The sequence below is a fragment of the Rhea pennata genome, chromosome 3 (assembly GCF_028389875.1).
Source record: "Rhea pennata isolate bPtePen1 chromosome 3, bPtePen1.pri, whole genome shotgun sequence".
Taxonomy (NCBI): domain Eukaryota; kingdom Metazoa; phylum Chordata; class Aves; order Rheiformes; family Rheidae; genus Rhea; species Rhea pennata.
In genome coordinates, this window is record NC_084665.1 from 45,602,236 (window position 1) to 45,627,883 (window position 25,648).

Sequence of the window (25,648 nt, forward strand, 5' to 3'; positions counted from 1 at the left end):
AAAAAAAAAAAAAAAAAAAGACAAAACAACCAGTTTGTATTTACCTGAAACAAAATATGTTTATTTTTCTTGTGGAACTCAAACAGAAGCAAAAAAAAATCTCTCAGAAAGGACAAAAATATTTCTTTCATCCTAAATAATGTATTTTTTAGAGTGTTTAGGTGTAGTAGTTATAGGGTAAAGGGGAAATTACTTTTCATATTCTGTATAAAATGTTACCTCTTTTTGCACTTTTGAAATGAAAAGGTTAAGGAATTGTTCAGTTTTTTTCTCCAGCACTTCCCAGGCCCCTTTCGATTTTGTTTTGCTTAGATTATTCATGGATATCCCTGAAACAATATTTTTCAGGAAACCAACTAGTCTCTGCAAAAATAAGTCACCTACGTCTTCTACTAGAATATAATAAGGTCTTACACTCCAACTTACACTCCTGTTAGGGAGCCTGATTCAAGAACAATGCCATATCCTTCAGTGGGACCGCGTGCTTAAGAGGGGGCTGTAGATTTAAATCAGGCAACTTAATGTTTCCAATTATAGGAAATGTATTTGGAAGGATGCCAAAATGCTAAATGGCTTGATAAAAAAGAAAGCTTCTTTGTTTCAATTATTTCTTATTTCACTACATGCTTCCCTTGCCACCACTTTATTAGAGACGAGAACTCTGCAGGAGATCCTGTTCTTTATTAATTTATTTTAAAGCTACCAACTGTACCAGCAACAGGAATACCCAAGCCTGAATTTGTGGCAAGCTCTAAGCGACGAAGGGCACTCCACTGGTTATGTCATTAACTCGGGCCTGGAGCATACGTAGCCCATATCTGACAAAGCCTCCTTGTGCAAGCCACTTAGGTCCAGATGTTTAAAAATGGGCTTCATCTTACTCCTATGTAAAATCATGAAAGTCAGAAACCTAAATGCCTTTCTTGTTTTGATGCTCAGTCTCTCTCTGTAACAATTTTTGCTCTAGGAAGGTTTTGTGAGGATAACTACATTAAGAAGTGCTCAGTGATTATTTAAGAAGTCCTGAAAGAAAGGTAGCATGTACATTTTGCTCTTTATGAGCACAATTTGTTCCATTTTGCAGTGCCTTGCAGGAGTGGGCTTAGCTTTGCACCTGGCTGGATACCAGGCCTTTGGCCAGATGTCACAGCAAATACCTTCCTCCTCCAGGTAGAAGGAATGGGCCATAGTCTTTTCTGTAGCACCCATGTTCTTCCTGATATGGGAATCAATGGGAATGGTAACTGGAAACTAAGATTAAGATTTAGTCCAGTCAATATAATTCTAATTAAAAAAGAAGCTTTAGGAGCTAATGCAGGTGAGGAGTTTGCTACTCTGTTGAGGATTATGGAGGTTAAAGGGTCATAGCTTTTTGCAGCACCTAGTTGAGGACATTAGGAGCTTAATGCTTGTTTGGATCTTGCCAACAAAATGTAGGTAAGGTAAGAAAAGAACCCATAGAAGAATTTGCAAACCAATTAGTTAGCATTATAACAAGTCAATTCACAGATAAAAACATCTATAGAAATGTTTGTGTTGGGGATTTACCTAGCTCCTAGAGCTATTTTGTTTCTGGTTTAACATAGTTGGATTTAGTCATTGAAATATTCTGTTTGCAGCAGCATTGGGTTAAATACAACAGCACAACATGTTCAGTTGTTTGTATAATAACTTGTGGGACAGGTCGTCACCGAGCACAATTAGATAATGTGTATAAGTTTAAAAGAAGTCTGTACATATTTAATTGTCAACTAATTTGTTAAAAGGAAGGCTCACATGAAGCAGATTTTCTGTAGTGATAGTTGCAGAAATGTATATCTTACTACCTGTGTGATCTCACCGCTGGCACTTATGTTGTTCCTTGGAGCATATGCTAGTGAACTGGATAAACCACAGCATCCTCTTTGCTCTGTGCTTTGGATGCTCATGTTGCTGGTTAGGACATCTGTAACACAGCTGCTGTCCATCTGTCCTGCTCTGCTTTGCCATCACACTCAATTCTAGGAAAAAGCATTAGCTATGTTGGCTGTACAACATCATTGCAAAGAAGGGGGAAATAAAAAATGAGGGAACTGGGCTGAGGAAACCTGTCCATACCTGCACCGTGCCGGATTGCTAGGCTGTCTCAGTGTCCTCACACTGAGGATTAGCTGAGACTCAGATTTTCTTTCCTGCCATGTGCCAGAATTTATTCAAAAAACTTTGCTGGAATACAGACTCTTATCCAATTTTGGCCTTGGCAGAAGGGTAGAAGCTGTCTCTAAAACATAGTCTCTAAAACATAGTGTAGGTTTAGCCCTTTTCAGAGTAATTGCAGAGCTCAACTTTTGAGGGTGTTCATTATTTCTGAGAGCCAGGTCATCCCGCTAAAGTGTTTACACCATGCAGCTAAGCCTGAGATTTCAAAGCTGCTGGTGGTTTAGGTGCATTCAATTTGTGTACCTGGGGCTGAACCTAACATAGAATTCCTTAGGGAGGAAGAGAAACAGAGAATTAGCTTTCAAAAGTCAGTTGCTACAAATATGGCAATGTAGTCAGAAATCCAGAGAACAACCCCAAGCTTTGGACCTAACTTTCGATTAAATAATCATCATCATAAGATATTATTCCACTTGCTTGTATTTACATTTTACTAACCATCCAGTAGTTACAAGGAATCATTTATGACCACTTAACAGCCAGACTCTGAATATTTGTAGCACAGTTAGCTTGAGACAGTCTTGAATAATGTCCTGTTTACAACTAAAGTAATAAACCAAGAGCACCAGGGGACAGAAAAGCTAATTAAAGGGGACAACTGGAGAAACAATCCAGTGTTGGATGGCTGGAAACATGCTGTTATTGTTCCTGCATGGGGTAGGTTTATACTAAAGGTGATTAAACCTCAGAAGTATTTGGTTTCTTTTTTACATTTCTATCTGGACTCACTGGACCTGAGTCTCATTTACAGGCAGACTTTTTTGCAGTTCCAGTGGAGGTTTAAAAGCAATTTGGAGGATATTTACTGCCAAAGTGGTCTAAAGAGGGCTTAGCATAAAAGGGCAGTAAAAATCAGAATGAACAAAAATGTTAATAGGAGCAGTTTTCCTGCCCCTAAGTGCTCAATATTTTACAAAGGCTGTGGGGTTTCAGGGAATTAATATCATTACTGGGTAATAAACACAGACTGACCGTATCTAGATATGCTGTGTAATTGCTGCTAATATCCAAACCTTGCTAAAGTCTGCCTTAGTTTCCAGTCATGCTGGAGTGCTTGGCTACCACTCATAAACTGAATTGGGTAGCAGTGAGTAGGGTGCATTTGTCATGCTTCCAAAATCTGCTTTTTATGGGGAAAATTATATTCACTGAGCGTCTGCCACACGCATATTCATTAACAATATAGTTTTGTAGTTTTACATTCAGGCTCTCAACAATATTGAGACTGAGCTAAAAATCCAGACATCTGAAACACAGCATATTTTAAGTTCTTTTTATTTGTCCTCATGTTTGGAGTTTCAGGTTCTAAAGCCCTCTTCTGCAAGCTGGAAAGCCAGAACTACTTTCTTGTTCTATTTTTTTTTAAATGTGATCTTCACTTCTAATCATACAAGGCCATGAGCTTTTACTTTCCTTTCCGAATATATTAAGATCATGATAGAATTGCAAGAGTTGATGCTGCTGTAACTTTGAGACTAGCAGCGGAGCTTTCCTCCTGGGCCATACAAGCATATTGTCCTTTGAAACTGTCCTGAAAAAAAAAAAATTATCGGATTAGAAAATATAGTCCAGTTTGCAATAACTTGATAATCAACATTATATTCCTTGGTTATCCTATATATGACGTATTTGTCTGACATTTGACAGACATAAATTTGCTTTTAAAAAATTTTAAAGGTGGTATAAGAGACTGTAGTTTTCTTTTCCAAATCAGTGGTTATGAATATACATAGAAACTCAGGAAGATCGTGGAGATGCTGCTCTTCTGAGGAGCAAGACTCCACTTACTGCTTCTGTGCAAGGCCTCCACTCCCACCTCTCCCTGAGTCTGAACTCACCAGGGCCAGTGTGTTTCACAAGTGGCCCCAAAGTCTTTGGAAAAGGTCTTTGAAAGTTAGAAAGCATCTACTTTCCAGAATGCTGCAGTTCAGGTGAGCTGGGAGAGGAATAGGGATGAATTTGCAGATGTATAAAGGGACATTAGGCCTTCAGTGACTATTATTAAACTTACTGATTAGAGACTGGACCCTGATCATATAAATCTGAAACGTATGGCAAAGAAGAATATGAAAAAAAATAACTCACATGAGAAATATACATTTAACTAGGCTATTTGCAGTCAGAGCTATTGTGACTCTATACTCTGTTAGTTTTAATATATGCGGTTGGGAATAATAATATACAAAACAGATACAGTTTAGGAGAATATTATATGGGAAACAGTCATGTCAAAAGAGACTTATAGGTAATTACCAGACACAAATTGACTATAAATTCTCAGGACAGTTTTTCCATAATCAGTCAATTCTCTTTTAAGCTAGTTATATATCAGGAAAAGATTTCTTAAAGGGCAGAAAAAGTCATGTTATTTCTTCATGCTTTAACAGCAAGAACTGCATATTTTTGAAAAAGGATATTTAAATGATAGAAAGTTAATTGAAATGGACAAAGGGAGCTAGGAAATAGCCTGTCTTCTGAGGAAAGTGGAGTGCAGAATTTAGATATTGCTTATGGTGGATCTCATTCCCAAAGTCTGTCTTACGAAGGCCCTTGGATCTGGGAATCTTGTTACAATATTTATTGATCTCACAGTTCAGATGCCAGACTTGTCAGTAGAGCAAGTACTTAAGGATTGAGGTTTTGATTCAAACTTACTTACTGGTAAGGGCAGTTTGTTAAAAACTATTTCCATCATATGTTCTTTGTTTGTTTTCAAAATCAAGTTGAGAAAGAGACTGGTTAAAAAAGACAGGATGTTATGGGAAATGCCTCTCTTCAGAGGCTGGCAAATTGCCTCTATGGAAGCAGCACCAAATGTCTTTTTTTTTTTTTTCTTTTTTACTTTATGAAGTCTTGTGGAAGCTGCACCCTAGGAAGGCTCCTGAGAAACCACTAGAGGCCCAACACTTTAAAACTCATTTAAGATTGGGGCAATCCACAAAAAGTGGTGTGAAAAGCTCACAGTACCAGGTTTAAATGGATAGCTGGCAAAACTTCACACACAACAGTTTCTTCTAGGGACTTTATCTTATCAATCAAAAGAGTATTTTATCAGAGGCTAGGTTTATGAACGTAATATTTATGTCAGAGAGGCAGAAGAAAGATGGATTTTTAAAACTTTATCTAAAATATTTATTGTAAAGAAATTCTCATTAGTTTGTACTTTTATAAGCCAACTGGATAAACAATAGAGAAAAAAATAACTATTTTTGGGCAGCACACTTGCACCTTCTTTTGGTAGCTGCATTCATTTTTCTGTTTCTGGAAACCCCTGGAGTTGGAATTTTTAAAGAAACATATATATTAGGCTTATTCTAAACCAGTATGCTCAGTATCTAAAACTGATCACAGTTCTTTGCATCCTGAGTTTTGCAGGTTATCAGTGCATGCAAACAGTATTGCATCACAGTGATTATAAAGAGGCATTTGATAGTTTAGGATTTAAGTAGTAAGCTGCAGACATTTTCACCCAGAAACCACTAGGCAGAATCCACCACTTACAGTTGTTTCTGAGTGACAGAGAAAGTGTTAACATTTGAAACCCTGAATCTCCTGAAATACTGCAATTTCCATATGTAATGAGTCCCTTTCCATGTATAGTATCCCCTCAAGACTCGATATTAACTATCGTGTCTCTGGATCTTGAAGCCTAAGCCTTTGACAATTGTGCTATGACAACTATATGCTCGTTAGCTTCCTCTGCTCCCTTAAAAAGATTAGCAGGACTGGTTTCTGAAAGGTGGGATTATGCAGCCTAGCTGCTCAGGAAGGACCAGAAGCAGCATGGTGTTCAGGCTGCTCAGCCCACAGAGAATCACTGAGCTGTTCTGGCCTTTTGGGGACATTTACTGAGTGGCTGGAGTCTCAGGGGACTGTAGTCCTGATTGGCGTTTCTCAGCATCACAAGGACTCCTTTGGAAGGAGCATGGTGGCCCTCCCACCCCTCTTCACAGCCAGCAGGGTCTAAAACTCCTTCCCTCCTGAGTGCAATCTCCCTCCCCTTTTGCTTCAGTGATGATAGAAGCAGGACATATGTCATTTATGAGCCAGAGCTGACAGTTAGTGACCCTGTGTATGGGAAGCCTGCTGAGTGCTCCACAGTGGTCACTGCTTCTCCTCTGTTCACCCTCCGTGCACAATTAGCTGAGATGCAGCCTCAGCCGCACTGTGGCTGTGTGTCCCATTCCCTCCAGCTGTCAAAGGCCAGTGCCACTCTTCTACATCCAGCAGAGTTAGTCTTTGTTTTCTTCTTGAGACCCTTAGGGAGACAGAGAAGCCCTAGGCAGATGTTTGGGCTCTGCCAGGCCTCCAGGATGTGAATATTGACTGGTTACAGGTTAAACGTTGCCATTTATGCCAACTAGCAATAGCTGAAGTTCTGTTAAGTATTTGGGAAGTGTCTTCAGCTGTTGCCTGTCAACTGCCTCTTATGGGCTATGCAGCTCAAATCATGGCTTTAACTCATTGAAACCCTTTTGAATTTTCAGGAAAAACTCCTTCCTGCATGGGAGAGCGTGACACAGCCACAAGAATCACTGCTCCGCATGCAGTATGCAAGCGACAGCAGTGCCATTGCCTGTGTGACATTTCTCATTGCAACAGGGAAGGACTGTTGTGTTCTTTTTTCTCTGCTAGCAGCAGGAGCCATCTGCACTGTTTAACAGGGAAAAGTTGGCCTATGAGATGCAGTGTTTATGCAGCTATTCAGTGCATCAGTGTGAATACCCATAAACACATTTATGATTCATGCCAGTACAGTGGATAGAGTTTATAATTAGCCCAATAAGAGAAGACCCACCTGGGGTGTGGAGGATTGTCTAATGTTGCCAGTTCCAAGGGGTTGCAATGACGTAATAAGCCAGGCCCAGACATGCTTTAATCAACTCCATCTTTATTATATGGCAAAAAAACTCTCACGCTAAAGCAGAGTAAAAACATGCAAGTAGGCAAGCCCTGTGGCCTGCAGCTCCTAAGGGCTGAGAATTCAGTGTCCCATCTGGCAATCAGGCGTGCGTATAGATAGGGACCAAGAACCTGCATTTATGGGAGCTGATTTCCCCCTGCAGTACATGGGGAGCGACACTGGGCCTGCTCCCTCAAGGCACAACCAACTGGCCAATGAAGCCCAGCAACAAGAAGAAAGACTCTCATTCAACAGTGAAAATGTGCTATTCCTGAGGTTCAGCCCATCGATGGAGGCTTTGTGTCCCTTTATCTTCTCTTCCCTCTTACCACCCAAATTCTGTGTATGGGGGAGAGATACAGCTCCACTGTCATGTTAAACTGGGGTTTGTGTCCATACTCCCTAGCTACCCATTTTGACTCTCATTCTGGCTCTTTCCAGTAGGGGTTTGCCAGGCTTGCACATCAGGCTGTGAGAGGGGACAGAGCTGCAGATGAGCTCTACCATTTTGGGCAGTATGGTTGCAAATAGGGCATGGCACTTGTCTGAGCAGACTTGAGCTAAGCCACAGCTTTCAGTGCCAGTATAGACAAAGTCTTTGGGGAGAAATGGAGCTTGTAGAAGTGACAGAGGATAGCGGCTGAGCTGAGTCAACTCTTGTAACCATCTTCCTACTCAGGCCACTCACAAAGTTGAAAATCCATAGCTGAATTAAGTGGTGGGGTTGAAGGAGAGGAGCAAGGAGACTCCTCAGAGATGGAGCACAGTCCTGCCCAAGTGCTTCTCAGGGTCAGGGGAATGGCTACTCACTAATGACAAACTGTGAGAAGGTGTAGTGGACAGGGAAGGTGATGTGATAGAGACATACTTCTCTGGGAGATACCTGCACTGATGAGCAGAGAACTGTTAGATGGAATGGCTGCAAAAGAGGAGGAGGAGGAGAGATGAAAAATGAGCATTTGTTAATTCCTACTGTAAGCAGGCTGTTGCTTTTTTTTCCCCAAACGATCACCAAGTTCTCCTGTCTCTTAATAACCTTTTTTCTGTGCCATTCCCTTGTGTTCAGGGGAGCAACACCACCATTAATGGCCCCAGGGAAGGAAGTTCTCAATCACAAATATTTCAAATACTTGAGAGAGAGGAAGTTCAATAATACTGGTTAGTTTTAAGGATGATCTCTTGCTTTGAATCCACTCTTGGTGATTAATGTCAACACCTGGTAAGCAGGGATGCTCTTGTGGATGCTGCCCTTGGACGTGAGTTTCTGATGTAGACTGTTCACAGGACTTTCCTCCTCCCTTTGCCTTCCTCTGTAGGAGGAGATGGCAAGATGCCTATGGCCTTACTGCAGCACTTCTGTATTTTAAACTGCTTTTCACACAACTTGATGTAGTACAATGGTAGTGCTCTCTTACAACCTGTTGTAAACCTATGTTTGGCCCTCTATGGGTTAAAAAGCACAAAAATAACTGATTCCTCTTGGAAATTCTGGCTACATTCTCTGAGAGTTTACAATCTGAACAAACAAACTGGAGATAAGGTGGGAGAACAGGGACACAACATTAAAGAAATGCAGTTTATTATGATAAATGGCTTAGCACTGATTTAAGATATTGATGTATTATCATACAAATAAATGTTTGATGAAAGCTAAAAGAGAAGTGTCTAAGGTAATAAAGATTTATGGATTCCTGGTTGAACCATAGGGATTTAGACTAGGATGGGAGTGAAAAAAGCAAGCTTGTTAAAACGAACATCTCTTATGAAGGAAATTAAAAAGGAACTAACCTTTGCCTGAGCGAAGGGAAGCAGCAGCTGCTGTGGGTGGGAAGACATGTCTGCTTACAGCCATTATTTTTCTAGTCAGAATAAATTACTCTGTAGAAAATATCAAATTTGCCCCATTTGATCTGTTTATTTTGGGGTGATGGTGGTGGTGAGGAAAAAAAAAGAAAAAAACAGAACTGCAGTGTTAAGACATCACTGCATGAGTGTTGGGAGCACATGCACCCAGATGTAAGGAACTCACTGTTCAGGGAGAAAAAATTGTATCTCACGCTGATGTCATGCAAGTACTGTATATTTTTGACACTGATATTGAGTCATAGATGGAGAGGATAAAGGAGGAAGAGGTAAAATATTAAACATTAAACTGAAAATAGACAAGGAAGAGTTAGCACACTAATCAAAGTAGATACTTTTACGGGAGAAGAGCAAGGTCACAAGAGACAGAATACCCTTCAGTAATACAAACAAATCAAGTACAAAAATGAGGATTCATCTGGCTCCCTAGCTAACTGACATGGTGAATTGCAAATGAGCAAAACAAAACTCATCTTCGAAATGACTGAAAACATTTTTAAAGTTCTTACCTGGATGCATGAGATAGAGTGTGCTGCATACATATTTAGGGCAGCAGCTAAGCTAAGTTGATTCACTGAATAAACTGTGTAAATGACACAAGTAATTCCTTTAGGGTGAAATTTTCATTGTGTGGTGTGACCACACAAGTTCTAGGCACCGTGTGAATTCCACATCATCCCTGAAATAGGATTAAAGTGGGGTGTCAGCAGTTCACAGACATTACCATCATCCACTCAGGATTATTTGAATTCATACACACAGTGACTATTGGGGTGAGTAAACATAGTAACCTTCTTAAGCACATTTGCTTGAGAGGGAAGTAATGAAGTGCCATAGATGTTTTTCTTAGAAAGGAAGATCTCTGCGGAAAGAGCTAATACATAGTGTGCTCTTGTACAGAGTTTAGTAAATGGATCCCACAGTTAGGACCAATTCCTCCAGGCACAATCTAAATGGTCATAACATTAGTATTATATATAAGCAGATCTATAGCAGTTCATTTGTCAGTAGTAACTGCAAGGGCTGTACAAGCCTGGCTCCACTTCCAGAAATGGCCTGGAGAAACAGGATTTGCTATGCCCTCTAGCTAAAATGATGTTTGACCTCACACTGGAAATTTGGGCCATTTGCCAAAAGAAGATTGGGAGTATAGTTATTTTTCTCATTGTTTACTGATATGATGGGCTATTTCCTCTAAGAAAATTCCTCTGAGAGTCCCCTCTCTTCCTAAAATGTGACATATTATTCACCAACAAAGGTTTTCATCTTTTATCACAAAAGCAGTTTCAAGGTCCTTCTCCCCCTTCATGGACGTACAGTGTCTTTATGACAGTTACAGGAATGGCTTACCTATTACCACTGATATTAGTTAAAATACTAATTTGACTCACTGACACAATAAATAAGCAGAATCAAGTCCAAACGTGCTGTAATCAAGCCTAAACAAACATATGCACTGATGAATATGTGTTATTGTGATGTAAAACCCCTCCATATCATTTTGAAGACTGGGCACTTAACTCAAAATATGCTCAGCTCCAGCCAAAGCAGCCTCACACTGTTCTTGTAACCTGCTAGATACTCTTTCTCTGTGGGTAAAGAGCCTAAAAGTCTGATACTCTCCCTCAAGCACTTTTAGTGGAGGGACTGTTACGTCTGTACAGGTACCTGCTTGACAGTACAGCATTCATTGGGCTACCACCCCATGGCTACTACTTTGGACAGTGCTGTGAACTTTGATTTGGTAGCTTGTTGTAAAAACTTATGTTTTTGGCAGATGCCATGTTGGGGCAATATCCAACATTTTTCCCTATTATCTACATTTTTTTTTTGGTAGAGATTACTGGGTCAACTCATTGCCTCCATTAATTTTTACTTAATTCCTCAGCCCCAAGCTTTCACAGGAGAGTAAATGCCTTGGAACTTTCACTTTCCCGCCATTCAGCACTTGTCATGACTAAACAGTAGAAATACCCTCTGATAGATGGGTATAGGATCAAGTACTTCAGTTTCTGCTCCCTTTTGCTTTTCAGAAACATGCTATAATGGATAATAAATGAAGGAAAACATAGTAGGACCAAGGTACTTCCTGGAGCCATCAATCCTATGTCATCCCTTCTCGCTGTGGCGTTGGCACTACCTACGATGTTTTGCTGCGTGTTTGAATGGTGCCAAGACTATGGCACAGAAGAGAGAAATGGGAAGTGGGGAGGCCAGTAAGACTCCGTCACTGTGGCTGGGACAGGCTGGGGCAGCTCTAATGTTGCTGGGCCTGCAGCCCAACTCTCTGACTCTCCTCCATGGCTCTAGTGACCACAGCGATGTCCCTGCCACATCTGTGGGGACCGGGGCTGGTGCTGTGGGTTGAGCTGCGCTACCTCGAGAGGTGCGAGCACAAGGTCCAGCGCATGGCCCGCGTATGGAGAGCAGGGGGCTCGACGTTGCTGCCTCCTGAACTCCTAGGAGGTTTTGTCTGTCCCTGCAGGAACAGGCGACAGAAAATACGTTCCGGTGATAGCGAGACAGGCAGGAACGGTTTGTAATGATTACGTGTGATGTTGTTAGAAGAGCGGCAATAAGAAGTCATGTTAGGTGGTGCTGAACATTTTAGACTCTGAGACGGGGCTGCTGCTGCACATAAACAACCATAACAGTTAGGCCTGAATGAGTTGGTAACGCAAACCTATCAAGGCAAACAAATTAACAGTATAATTCCTGACATACGTGGGAAAGGCCCAGGATCTTGTCCTCACCTTCCTTGACCCAGCCTGGAAGCAACTGTGGTTTAGCACTCCTGAGGTGATCAGACAGGTTTTCTGCAGCTGTTTCCACACGTCAAAAAAGCTGTTTTCCTTGAACAAAACCAGAAATACTTCAGCCTTTAGACCAATCTTTTTAGAAATTTTATGTTTAGAGTTTTGCTCCTGAGTCTGAATTGAGACATTTAAAAAGAAATTGGTTCTTTCAGTCATATATGTGTTAATCAGAAGTGGATACAAGCCCAGAACTGGAAGAATCCTCCAAGGAAGTGTGGTGGAAACAAGTCTGGACAGTTGGTTAACTGGGAAAAGCTGACATACAGAAAAGAGAAGCAGACTTTCATAATACCACTTGCTTAAGTTTTTGTTTTTCAAACTTTGTAAACAGCAGAGGTTTCATCTGAAGGGAAATTTGATTATACATATGCACTATGGATCAATTATATTTCTTTTCAATGTGGTCACATATTGCACTCATGCTATCTTCTGACATTTTTTATTATGCTATTACATTATGATAGGTCTATATTTTGTACATTGTGCCAACATGTAACTTCATCGTTTAAGAATTCATTACTTTATTTAAAAAATCTTAAAAAACAAGTAAGATACCAACATGGTAGACAAGAAGTGGCAAGAACTGTCTAGAGTATGAGGACAGCTCACAACTTTTATACTTTATGTGAAGTTCCTGATTCACAGGGTAGTCAAACATTGTGATTATATTCCCTTTTATAGATGCCAAGATGAACTTATCTTTTAGAAAAATCTGTATAACCAAGATGGGACAAAAATCAGCATCCCTACTTATGCCCTTCCTGGGGCTCTCCCACTATACTCTGACCTTGATATAAAAAAGTACATGGTTATGTAAGTGGTTAATAAAGTGGGAGGATCTGGTTCACTGTCTGGAGTCATATAGACTGCTGGGCTATATAGGTCCTGTTTCTTTATCTAAAGCATTGGAGCTGTGCCTGGGGCTATCGATGGACCCTGTTTCCAGCACCTGGCTCTGCCTGCCATGTTCAGACTCTGTGGGGCAGTGCCCCATGGGTGAGGGACTGCCCATGCTGGGATCACCCTCGCTCCCGGCTCACCTGCTCCTAAGCAAGCAGCCAGTTGCTGCCGCTCCCTGACAGGCATAAGAAAAATGAGCAGCAGCACGGTAGTTTATGGGATCTGCTGGTGCTGTGGGTGTGCAGTCTGCCTTGCTCTCCATCTCTGTCAGTATAGATAATTCTTAGCCGCTTAAGGGAAAGTCATCTCTCAGGTGAGTTGAACTCCTTCCAACCACTGGAGTAGATTAGAGTGATGGATATGCAATAACCCTAAAAATCAGGCCCTGATTTTGGTGGCTTCGTGCGGATCATGAACTCATAACACAGCCTTTCTGGTCATTTTGAGAAAGGGCTGATCTGCCTTATTTTTTGCCCAGCTGGATTGTAAGTTTTGATGTAATGCAGAAACACCCTGCTGGGAAAGTCCAGCCAAAAGTACAATGACATATCTGTGGCCTTCCTTTTAATTCCCAGGCTGCCTTCATTTTTGGGCTGACCTAATCATGCCACTGGCTTCTCAGATTAGCTTCATGGATCTAAAAGATGCTGTACTTTTTTCAAGAACAATTTTAATTCAGCTAAATTGTAATTACATGATGTAAAACTCTCTCAAATAGTATGTATATATGCATAGGTACGTGCATATCTGAAAGAATGCAAAATGAACCCATGATTTTTCAGCTACAAGAAGAACCATGTTGCTTATACCGTTGATTACACATAATTAGGATTTAAAGGATATGCAGATGGAAAGGCAAACGAGCTAGGAACTCGGTTTAGATTGAAATTACTCATCGCTTTCAATCATTTTCACAGCAGGCATCAATTGTCAAGGGCTGCTTTATTTTTTTTTTTTATTTAAATGCTCACTGAAACCTGAAAATTATTTTAATTAGATTAGACTATGGCAACACATCTACCTCAATGTGGTCTTGTCCGTGCAGAACCAATTAGTGCATCATTCCATCATAGTTAGCAAGAGCAAGAGAAGGGTGGGGATGTGTGAAGAGAGGGGGAAAGGGAAAGCAGATGTGGTTCAGGGATTTTTTTCCATCTGATTTTCAAAATTGTTTCTAACTGCCTTAATTCTTCTCCCACTGGCGTCAATTGGAGTCCTGCCACAAATACAGTGAGAGTTGGGCTAGGTCAGTGCATGACCCTTTTGAAAACCGTATTCTCATTTGTTATATAAATGAAAGCTCTGTAAATCATTTATGCTTACTGTGATAACTTTTGGAACAGAAAACTGTCAGGAATGGGGATATGCTATGATTTTGAAGTATACCACACGCATCTCAACACGAGTGAGTTGTCAAGCTGCTCCTTTGGAGCCTTTGGAGCATTCCTTTTTGGCTTGGTCTTGTTCTGCACAAAGGGAATGTGGCACCACAGAAGAGGGCAGGAGGATGAGTCAAGTGGGTAGGGAAGCCAGGCACACACCAGTTAGAGCCATTAGAGTTATAAGAGAGAAAAGGACTGCCTCTGGGGTATGGAGGAAATCTCATTTTAGCTTCCTAAGCAAATTGTCTTGGCTTTCTTTGAGACATAAGGAAATGGCCTAGGAAGCCATTCAGAATCCTACATAATAAATTTTTGTACTCATTGGTATATTATTTCCTTACCTAGTCTATGATGGTGTACAAAATTAGAGGCTATTGTGGGCTCTGTTACGGTGCTCAGCGCCAGTGCATCTTAAGCACATGCTCAGTAGAGACTTTGCATTAAGGCTTGGCTTAGAAATGCAGCTGTGACATGTTTCTTTGGCTTGTTACGTACATGGGTAGACAAATCTGGAGCTCAGATTACTATATTTCCTGGCTGTTCCTTGGAGAAACAAAAATTCCACATATATATGTATATATGTATATGTCTATAATATATATAGATCTAGATATGTACATGTATATCACAGAATCAGTAAGGTTGGAAAGGACCTCTGGAGATCATCTAGTCCAACCTCCCTGCTCAAGCAGGGTCACCTAGAGCATGTTAGACAGGGTTGCATCCAGGCAGGCCTTGAATATCTCTTGATATATATCCCACGGCCACCGGTGAACCTTTGCTGATTGCTTCCTTGAACTTCTGCATACTAGATAACACTATTTTCATCTATACAAGTTCTGAAAATTTTGAGAGGCGTTCACCGTACTGTAATTTGCTCAGTGAGATACAGCTTCTCAAGCTTCTTGCTCTGATGAGGGCTCTTATCTCTGAGTAACTTCTGAGGAGTGTTTCTTTAAATAAATTAATTAACACTAAAACCAGTTAACATTCACAGGAAGGGAGGAAATGCCTTGTATCAGAAATGTCATATTGAAATTCCATTACTAGGGGGGAAAAGCTCCCAAACCATGCTGTCCACGAACAAATGCCTTAACCGAAGGCTTAAAAGCATAAGCTTTGATAAAGCTCAGGTGTACTGTACAGACGGATAGTATAAACTATGCTGAAAAAAGCCTTTAGAGTTTAACCCAAGACCTACTAAAATCACTGGAATGATTATCTTGGGCTTTAGCCTACGCCCTCACTATGGCAGCATCATTTCCAAACAAATTAAAAATCTTGTAGTGAAGGCTTGAGGCTGGGACTCAGGCTTCAGGATTCTGGGTCAGCCCTGTCCTCTGCTGTGAATGAGATACTGGAAATTATTTAGCCCCACCACAGCCTAGTTTTCTTATTTGTAGTACTGTGCACCAAAAGCATAATTCATTAACATTAATTGATAATCACTGTGAATCCTCAAGCAGAACATGCTGCAGAAATGCAGAGTAAAATTTTATTTAAAGGAATAAAAGGACTTAAAAAGTAGAAGAGTGGAAGATTTTAATGTGTTCTATTCCTAATTTTCCTAGAACAGAGTTGCAGAAGTATCAGATGAAAGGTTAAATTGGATACTCTGTGGCCATCTCATGGTCTTCAGTATTGAAAAGAACAGCTGGAGAACCAGTAAGAAAGATTGGTTTTCTGCAAAGGGACATGAAAGCTCATTGATTACAACAATTTGTCCTCTTTATTAGCATGCTCCTTATGAAAAGAATATATATCAGTTATACGCACTGCGCATACTTTGAGTGAGGCAGTGTTGTGCTTGCTTCCACAATTCATTTGTCCGAACACCCTAGCATTCTGTTTTTGAAGAAAAAAATCTTGCCTGTTTGGGTGATTGGTCCATATTCTGTCCATTTTGATGTATATGGGAACCTCGCTCGTAGAAAGAGCTTGTCCACAGCGTGTCTATGTTATTTGCTGTTTTGCATGCCAAGTTAATACATGATGTTTCTGTAATAAAATGCCCTCAGGAATTTGAAAGACACTATTGTGTAATTCTAGAAGGTTCTTGCTTTGTACCTCATATAGTAATTGCTGAGTTCTTTTTCTTAGATTTTAAGGACATGGCTGAGGTTCCTGCAAGATAGAATCAGGTCTATATAGGTTTCAAAAGATCCTCTTGAAGTAACATTATGTAACAGCCAGTATTTGCTGGTATTTTCCATTTTATGTAGTGGATCAAAGATATCAGACAGAGATACCTTGCACGTTGTCAGGTCCTTTCGCATGCTGATATGTCTCCTGGTGTCAAGTCTTAACTATGTTTCTCAGGTCTTTGTCCGGTCTACTACTTGGATAAAGACAGTAATGTCCTTAATGCTAGGAGTGAGAATATCAATGTGAGTGTATGCAATGATTAACTTTTTGCAGTGTTAATTTGCCTGCCTTCATTAAACATAAATATCTTAATTTTCTATAGGGGTGCATATGAGTCAGTGCCTAATCAGACTTCTTAGGTGGCTCTTGTACCTTCCTTATGTGGTAGCAGAAAATTGGTACCTGTTGTGCTATTAGCTTGTCCCACATTTATGCTGTAAGAGGAAAAAGATTGTGACTTCAAATCAAATCTCTGTGCTACACTCAACTTTCCAGGTTGAAATATGCAAGACCCTACAATGTCCTTGTGCAGGGCATCTCTTCTGGGCACTGAAGGCCACTGAGATCAGTGTAAGAAGTCTGCTAGGCTTTAGAGGAGGCCTGTACAGAAGAGGCTATTCGAAATAATGCTGCCAGGAATTTTCTCAAAATAAATGTTTTCTTTTACAAAAATTTCAACTTAATTGACAGCTAAAGCTTTGCAGGGTAATGCATCAATTGTGACTCAACTCTTGTCCCACAGCAGCCAGTGCCCAGTAGACTCCTTTGGTTTGGGAGAAAATTAAGTCCCTCTTCCATTTGTTCCAGCCTGCTACATCCTAAAGGGTGCCCTAACATGGGCTATTGATTGCTCTGCAAAGCACCCTTTCAGTCTATCTTGCTGGAGATATTCCAGTTTCACAGGAAAAGATATTCATTGGGTTGGCAAGCAAGAGGAACTCAGTGCAGATCCTGTGCTTCTGTGGCACAGGGAACCCTCACTCAGGGACCTCATCTGGATCAGCAGAAGAGGACTTGAGTGCCTGGTGTCTCTCAGGGGAGACTAGTGTGTCTCATCCTTTCCCAGGGTATTCCACAGGAAAAGTGAACTTTGGCGTGCATCTGTGGAGTCTAATTTTAGAACTGGAATCTCCCGAAAATTTGGAAGTGCTTTGTGGTGAAGAGAAACGCTATATTTTCTAACTTAAATGGTACAGTTTGCTTTGTGAGTGTGCATGCGCTGGAAATTAAAATACAAGCTATAGGAATGAGTAATACACTCTGACAGATTCTGCAGCCCTCTGACACCTGCTGTGTTTTTTGGGGAGGTAAGTCTCTGGCTTTGGTGCTTCTGCTTCTTCCATGGGATGAGCAATGTAAGGAGCAGTGCTCTGGCAGAGCAAGGGCAGTCTTGCTGCTACGCTGACAGTCATGGGCGTTAAGAGCTTACTGGAGATCTGGCATGGAAACAAATTAGGCCATCACAAACTGTTTTATATTGATCCTTGTACAAGCCTTGAGAACAAGGACATGCCAGATGGGCAGGTCTGCTCATGCTGTACTTGGCTTTGGGAGCTCTTTGGTGCTGCTGAATTTATAGATAATCTGCAAACAAGACCAGCACTGATTGGATGCAGTGGTTTATTCCCTGTTCATGTCATCTTCTGGAGCTTTCCCAAATCCATGAGACACAATGTTAGTTCAAAACCACTGTTTCTCCCTTCTTTCTGTGTTGCTATGTTTGTGTTTCTGGGAGCACAGAACAAACTCTCATGCAAAGGCTCAGATGCTTATGTCATTAAAAAAGTATTTTGAATACATCCTTCACTTTTCCCATCTTTTCCTAAGCAAAAAATAACAGTTTTAAGAGGAGTCATGAAAAGTAAATATATAAAAAATAGGAGTAAAAATGGAGAAAAAAAGAAAGGTAAAAGCTGTTGAAACACACATCAGTGCAGATTCACACTCTGGCCTTCCTATGGGGCTGCTTAATTAATTACAGTCTACCCTTACCAGCTTGTTTCTACTCAAGGATTTTCTTTTGTTAACTGTAGGCAGGATATGCACCCGAGCGGAAATTTGTGTGAAAGCGACTAAGCCTGTAAACATCAGTTCTGTCCTCACTGGGAGTGTTTGCATTACTATAAAACAACTTTAATTATAGGCAACTTAGAAAAGATACCATCACTCCAGCAACAACTGCTTTATACTGAACAAGATGAAACTCAATCCCTTGCAACCAAAACAAACAGGCCATCACAAGACACTGTTTTGAAATGTAGTACTTATAACTAGGAGGGAACTGCCAGAAAATTTGATCCCTACAAAACCTTTTTGGATAACTCACCAAATCTAAAAGTTATCAAAGCGTACAGTGTAATACCTCCTTAGTATAGTATATGAATAATATGAATATATTTGATAGCTGTAGGTATTTTGTGTTTTACCCTCACTTCACCATCCAAAGAATCTTATCTCAAAGCTTTAACAGCCAAACCCCCTGAACCACAAAGCAATTTTGTTGCATTTTCTTTCTATTATCTCCTACTCCCCCTCCCTCCCCCCCCCCGCCCCCCCCCCCCCCCGTTATGGAAGTGTTGACTTGCCATCGTTACTGATCAGGGTCTGCGTTGCACTGAATGCTGTATGAGCAGCAGCAGCACACTCCATTCTACCCTGTGGTTCACAGTCTAATTTGGAAGAGGAGGCAATGGACAAATTCATCTAAAATGGAGGACAAAAGGAGAAATAAGATGAAGGAGCCACAGTTGATTTTGTGGAAGCCAGTCAAGTGAGTGTGCAATAAATACATACAGGTAATACAAATGTGATGACCATAGACAGCTCTGATCAAACTCAGGAGACATCTGTGGCCTTCCTTGTAAATGAACAGGAAGGAACCACAATACAGCTTGAATTTAGCCCTGGATAACATGTTTCAGCAAAGATACCAGCATGTGCTAGCGCTTCAGTGCATGAGGTCTTTCACAGAGAGATGAAGTGAAGAATTACGGAGTTGGACTCCATACTATTCCATTGCTTTTAGAGCCCTAATACTGCTGGTGGGACAGTATGTTTGTGGAGAGTGAGTCTATATGAGCTGACTAGGATTACTGTTACTGTGAATGGGGGCAAATCCTTCAGGTGCTCTGCTGGAGTTCAACATTTACTCTTGAAGTTAAGACTAAACATTAGGATAAGTGAATCCCAAGGCATAGTTTAAAGTGGCTTTGGTAGTGTTACACCAACTTTATCTTTAGCCCTTAAAACTTGCTGGTTTACTATTAAAACTCTGCTGAACGCATTGCAACACATATTTGGTTTAGGCAACTGAATATCAGGGCTTAAAGCACTCAGAAAACGTGTGGTGCCTGCAGGATTTAGAAAGGTATTTTTGTTTTTACACTGCCCTGTTCAATTGGCTGCATGCCTTGCATTGAACTGGGAGCTGGGAGTTGGCATTGGGAATAGCTTGTGGGAACGGAGGATGATGAGTACATGCTGAACAGTGGCCAGTTTCGCTCATAAACTTAAATCCTTTGAGAGACTGGATGAGCACTTCTCCTTTTAATAATGGGTCCACATCTAGTATTGTTACTACAATGAACTGAGTGTCTGATAAGGGCATGGACTGTAATTGCATGATGTTGTTGTGTCAGGCACTGAGCAAGCATTTCCCTAGCTGGAAAGTCAGTCTGCAGGTCAGGGTGGCAGAGGTACATGGCCAAGAAGAGGAACAGTTGCAGTGTAGCTCAGGAAGCAGCAAAGGCAAGGGCCTGAGCTTAAATCTGCTCCCAAAAGAAAGGGGGAAAGCCCTACCCAGCCTTGTCACAGCTCGCCCCCACACAACTTTTTTTCCGAGTGGTCTGATCCAAGGTCCCACAGCTGCACTGTTCCCAGACTGGGTTGAGGCATAGGCAGCCAGCCCTGAGGAGCAGAGGGGCGGTTGCAAAGCCTTTTAGCTTGGTCCCCACCCTGATGGGATTTTTAAGGAGAGAATGAGCACATTTTGGTTCTGCCTAAACAAAATATCAATGTGAGAAGCATTCCTTGTTCTATGAAACTAACCTCTATAACCTGGCATTGCTGCCTATGCCTCTGTACTCTCATGTTAGGTTCTGTAGGCCAGGTCTGTTCTGATTGCAACTTCTGCAAATCAGTATACCAGGGATTAATTCAGCCCTATATGTTGTTTTTGCTTAATTTCTGTCAGCTTTGCTTAAACAGTTTGATAAATGTCTATCCATCTGTGTTGAGATGGATTAAAATTGTTCAAGCTCAGACTGATGGTGGCTGGCTGTAAATAAAACAAAGGTTCTCTTGTCCTGTGAACAGAGATCTCATTCCCCTCTGCTGAGCTACCTTTCTCTGGTCTCCATTTTCCTATCCTGCTATCATCAGCTCTGTTGTTGTCTTCTCCTTTTTATCCTCCTTTGGTGCAGTAATGCAGAAGCATATATATTTTGAGAATCTTGATCGATGTCACCCTCCTCCACCAGCATATCCTTGGGGCCACCTTAACCAGGATCCTTGTTCACCCTGATGTCTTCTGGGAACCCCATTTCCAGGTTCTAGTCTCTCCCTGTTCAATGTTTAGAGGCAGTGTTTTCCAGCCTTTAATGGATCAGCTACTCTTGTGGGGGAAAAAGGCAAACTTTATTCTTTTGAAAACAAAATTATGGCCATCTGGGTTTTTGATGTTCAACCAGGTATAACTATGCTCAATTTCTTGTTCAGAGTAGGCGAGATTGTCAACACTTGCCTCTGCTATTTTGGTGATTCTCTCATTTGGGGGAATATATGTGAGTATAGATTTTTCCTTCTAAATTTGCAGTGGGTTTGCAAAACAAATACTTGCAAACAGATGTTTTGGAGGCTCCCATGATCCTTGGAACATGGGTTCAGGAATGCTGATTCTGGAGAATCTGTGCAGTTTTGGGTGCTACAACTTCTGACCCTGCTGTGGTCAATATTGTTGAACTTAAGTTCTTCCTTCCCCTCAGGTGGGCTTGAAGCAAGCCCTTACTTGAGCTGAGCAGTATGGTTTGTGCCTTTCCCCTGTGCTTGTAGAGCAGGCTGTAGAGCTTCCTATGTGCACTTTGTTAGGACTGTTTAGTTCAAGAGAAGAAGAAGAAAAAACAACTAAGAGAGAGATTTGATACTGTGAAACAAACTCATTCAGCCACCTCAGCTGATCACATAGGAATTGCAAGGGATGTGTTAACAGGCTAGGGGAGAGGAATTCTAAATGTGCGTTAGGCTATTTATCAAGTTGATGTTTTTCCTTTAATGAGCTTTCCCTTTACACTACCAATCTTACACAGATGACTGGATTTACCCTTCTTCAATTAGCAGTCAGTCCTCTCCATATGCACTAATATTGGGAATCAATACCCACTGAGCCAATTGCTCTTTATAATGAGAAGAATAAAATAACTGTGCTAGCGGAAGAAAAGCTTTCATTTTAAAAGATTCATATACAGGTGGGAAGAGGTACATGTTTGAGGACTAGGAAGCAGCTTGTATGTTAATAAAACTCAGGTAAGCCCTCACTGAAGGTGTTTGGTCTGCGACTGGCCCACTGCATGTAAGAAAAGGGCATGTGGGAACACAGTGAAGGGGTCTGATCTCATCTGCACAAACAAGACTTATTACGTCCCTCAGTTCTTCCTGTGACCCTGGTATAACTTTCATCAAGCCTCTTCTATGTACAAAACTCAGCAAGGCCTTCCTTGAAAAAATGTGCCTGTCTTAAAACCTACCCAGGTTGAACATGTGCCTGACTCAAGATTTTATGAGAAACACAATTTCATTTTCAAAACCAATGAAAAAAAAATTCATTTTTCAAAAATACATGTTTATTTCAGGGTCTTGTTTTCAAGGCGATAGATATAAAATTGCCACTGTTACTATCTCTCTGACCTCTAGACTGAAGGTCTATATTTTACATTTCTGTTTATGTAACTGGAAAATATCTTTTTTTCCAGTTCCCTCATCAGAAAGCCAGCAATCCCGTTGAATCTTGCCCCGACTGATGTTTCGAGCTTGCTTGTATTAAATGCCGCAGTCTGTCTGATTAACCCTCTCCGTTATGAGTGGCGACGTAGCAGGGGGGATCTCTCGGGGTGGGAGCGATAATGGAATTAATGAAACCGCCGCTCTTGATCCCAGCTGGCCGAGCAGCCCAGGGTACCTCTCTTTGCACTTCACCTTGCAGAGCGAGGTGAATCGCGTAAGGCCTGCGAATTTCTTGGTCAGGCCTGCTGAATGTTTAACTTGGGCTAGGGAACTCTCTAACTTTCTCTGGGTTCAGAGATATTAAAGAGAAGTAAACACGGAGGCCTGTTCAAAGGCTTTCCCTCCCCCCTCTTTGGCTCTTCCCATGTTGATCTTAGCTTGAGATGAAAAGGAGAGGGCAAAGATTGCCCTGTCCCAACGTGTATTCCAGCTAATTAAATAATTATCTTACAATGTGGCTTAGCATGGAATAATTGTAAAAGAAAGCTGCTTGGCAGCATGTCCTGGGGCAAGCTGCTTCCCTGGCGTTTTCGCTCCTTCAGCCAGCGGTGAGCATGGCAGGCGGGCTGGGGGGGGACGAAACGCTTCGTGTTGGGGGAGCCCCGTCGCTGGGCTCTGCACGGGCTGGTGCCTGTAGTTTCTTCCTTGCAAACTTGCAAAGAATATCATATATCCGCTTGGGACTGACAGTCTGAAGAACGACGGTTTCCAGAAGCAATGACATTAAATTGGAGGGGAGCAGATTAGGAGGCGGCCAGTTTACCTTGAATGTCCCTTGAGTGTTTCACCCAGCCCTTGCTCTTGTCTCCTTTTTGCTGTTACTAATGACATCCTCCGAGCTGGATGTCCTGAGTCTCTGGTGGCAGGAGTGGTAGAGATTTAGTGGGGGGTGAGTGTCCTGCCTTTATTGCTGGCTTCATGAACACCCATTTATAATAATGAAGAGTGAGCTGACCAGGAATGAACATGCTGTTAGCTTATGAATTCTGGAAGGCTTATAAATTACAGCTCCTTAAGCCAGGCAAACTGTTTATTAGCCGGGCAAATCACTTGGACAAGCTATAAAAGTGTAGGATACTCTGCAGCAGCCGCGTCTCTTGTCCTGAAGAAGCTTGTAGCTGTAGATTGGAAGAAAAATGTCTTGCAATCCCAGGCAAAAGATTGTCCCTTCGAAGGGGAACACTGCAATCACAGAGAGAGGAGGGGAAAAAAAGGTTAGCATAACCTCGTTTACCAAAAACACACTCCCAAATTCAGTATTTGAAAAATAGGAATGGCACTGAAGCAAGTTAACAGCCCTGTAGATAACTTGCCCCTGATTATTCTGCTTGTTCAACTCTGCCTCAATACAAGCCTTTCTAAGATGTAAACATCTGATTTTTAGGAGGGAAAAAATTATAACAAAATATTGAAAATCAGGATGGTAAGATGTGTGGTGCAGATTCATTGTCTGCACAGAGACTATTCCAGTATAATTGTTCAGACCCTTTTTCCAGAATACCAGATATGATCACTCTTATCCCAGTGCTGTGAGCTACTTGAAAATGCAATAGCTATTAAATGTGAACTAAATTATTTTTGTACTGGACTTTAATCTGAATTTATTCTCAAGAGTAGATTCATTCTGAGAATTTACCAGCTTTCTAAGTAAGTGTCCTATTTGCCATTGCATAATACAGAGAGCAGAAAACAAACAGTAAGAGTGTGATACATTTAAAAATGACACAAGGACAAAAGTTTTTTTAGGTTGATATCCTAAGGAAATGAGGCTTTTCTGGTCACACTTTCAATCTGTCTTTCCAAAGGTCTGTCAGACCTCTCTTCCACAATAACTTTTGAATTTACTGTCTGGTTACAAAGCCTCCAAGGTACCTCATTCCTACAGTTTTTATTAGCAACAGAAACTGAGTGAAATAGTGGCTCAGCAAAGACCCAGTCACCCTGGCCAGGGGTTTAGCAACAACCGTGGTGGAAGTAGTCACAACCCAGATCTCATCCTACTTACCCCTTCCCTTGCTTTTTTAGTACTAGATTTCTAACCTATTATCAGGACCCCATAATGCGTTGCTCTGGGGCAGTGGAAAAGATGGAGTGTTGCCAGACAGGTTGTGGAAATGAGGAGCCAGAGCAAGAGAAACAGAAACCAGTATATCCTCCGGAGCCCCCATGGGGGCTGAAGGCTATTGCATACGGTTTATAGATAACCTTGCTACTCACAAAAGAGCCTGTGTGTTGTTTGTGTGTGTGTGTGTGTGTGTGTGTGTGTGTGTGTGTTTTAGTGGATGTAACTATCATGAAGTATTATCCACCCAAAGAGCTCAGCGCAAAAAAAAAAAAAAAAAAAAAAAAAAAAGATTACATATTTTTTATAATGTAATAGCAAAAATGACATGAGCTGCTTTGTGGTGTGAAAAAAATCACTGATTGACATGTTAGTTTGCGATTCTCTATTACGAAAGTACGTGCCTCCCTCTGCAGCATCTGATACAGTTTCCTCTGAAATCAAAATACAGCTTTAGATGGATCATTAATCTTACCTAAAGTGGCTATCCTGTCACTCGTCTTTCTGTATATCCACTCCATTAGTGGGTTCCAAGTCTTCTGGAGGTAACTGCAAGGAATGGTGTACTAGGATTAGCAGAGCAATAATTTCATGTTTATGAAGAATCCCACATTCATATGAGGTGCACTGAACATACCAGGAAACATCTGCTTTAGTTCTTTCTCCGTCGTTAAAACTGGGCACATATTGTGTATCAGAGCATGAAAGGACTGTTTCTTTTTTTCTTTTTTTTTTCTTTTAAGAATGAAACTATTGACCTCCACCGCTTTTTGTCTTTTTAAATTGTAAAAGTTTATTATAAAGGTTTGGAGCCACTGTGGGATGAGAAAGAGTTGGTTGATTCAAATAAAAATCACAGCTTCCCTGTGCATTTATGTTTTCCTACAAACTAAAAAAACCTCCATCATTAACGAGTAACAAAAGATGAACATGAAACAAAGCAGTACATTTTTACTGAAGATCCAGATGGTTTGAAATATCTGTTTAACATACCCAGAAATGAAAGTGCCCTTTGTCTCTCTGCTCTTATATTGACATAGCTTCATTTCCTTTAGTTTTTCAGGTTACTGCTCCTGGAAATGCCAACCTAAAGTCAATATTTAACAATGATTTTGTATAGGAGTTCCCTGTGATGACTGGGCTTTGGTACCTTCGCTTTCTCCAGACTTTTATAAGGGCTTTTCAGATGTTGTTGACCATATTGGAGGGCCTCCCAAAGTAATGCTAGCTCCCATGCAGGTATAATAGTCCCTTCAGCTGGTGTTTAGCACACCAAGAGTTATACCACTTATTTAGGTTTCTAAAGGAGAACACCAGAACTAAATCCTAGACGCTCATTAATTTTATCCATACTCTCACTGTGTCTCTGTTGGAGCTGCCA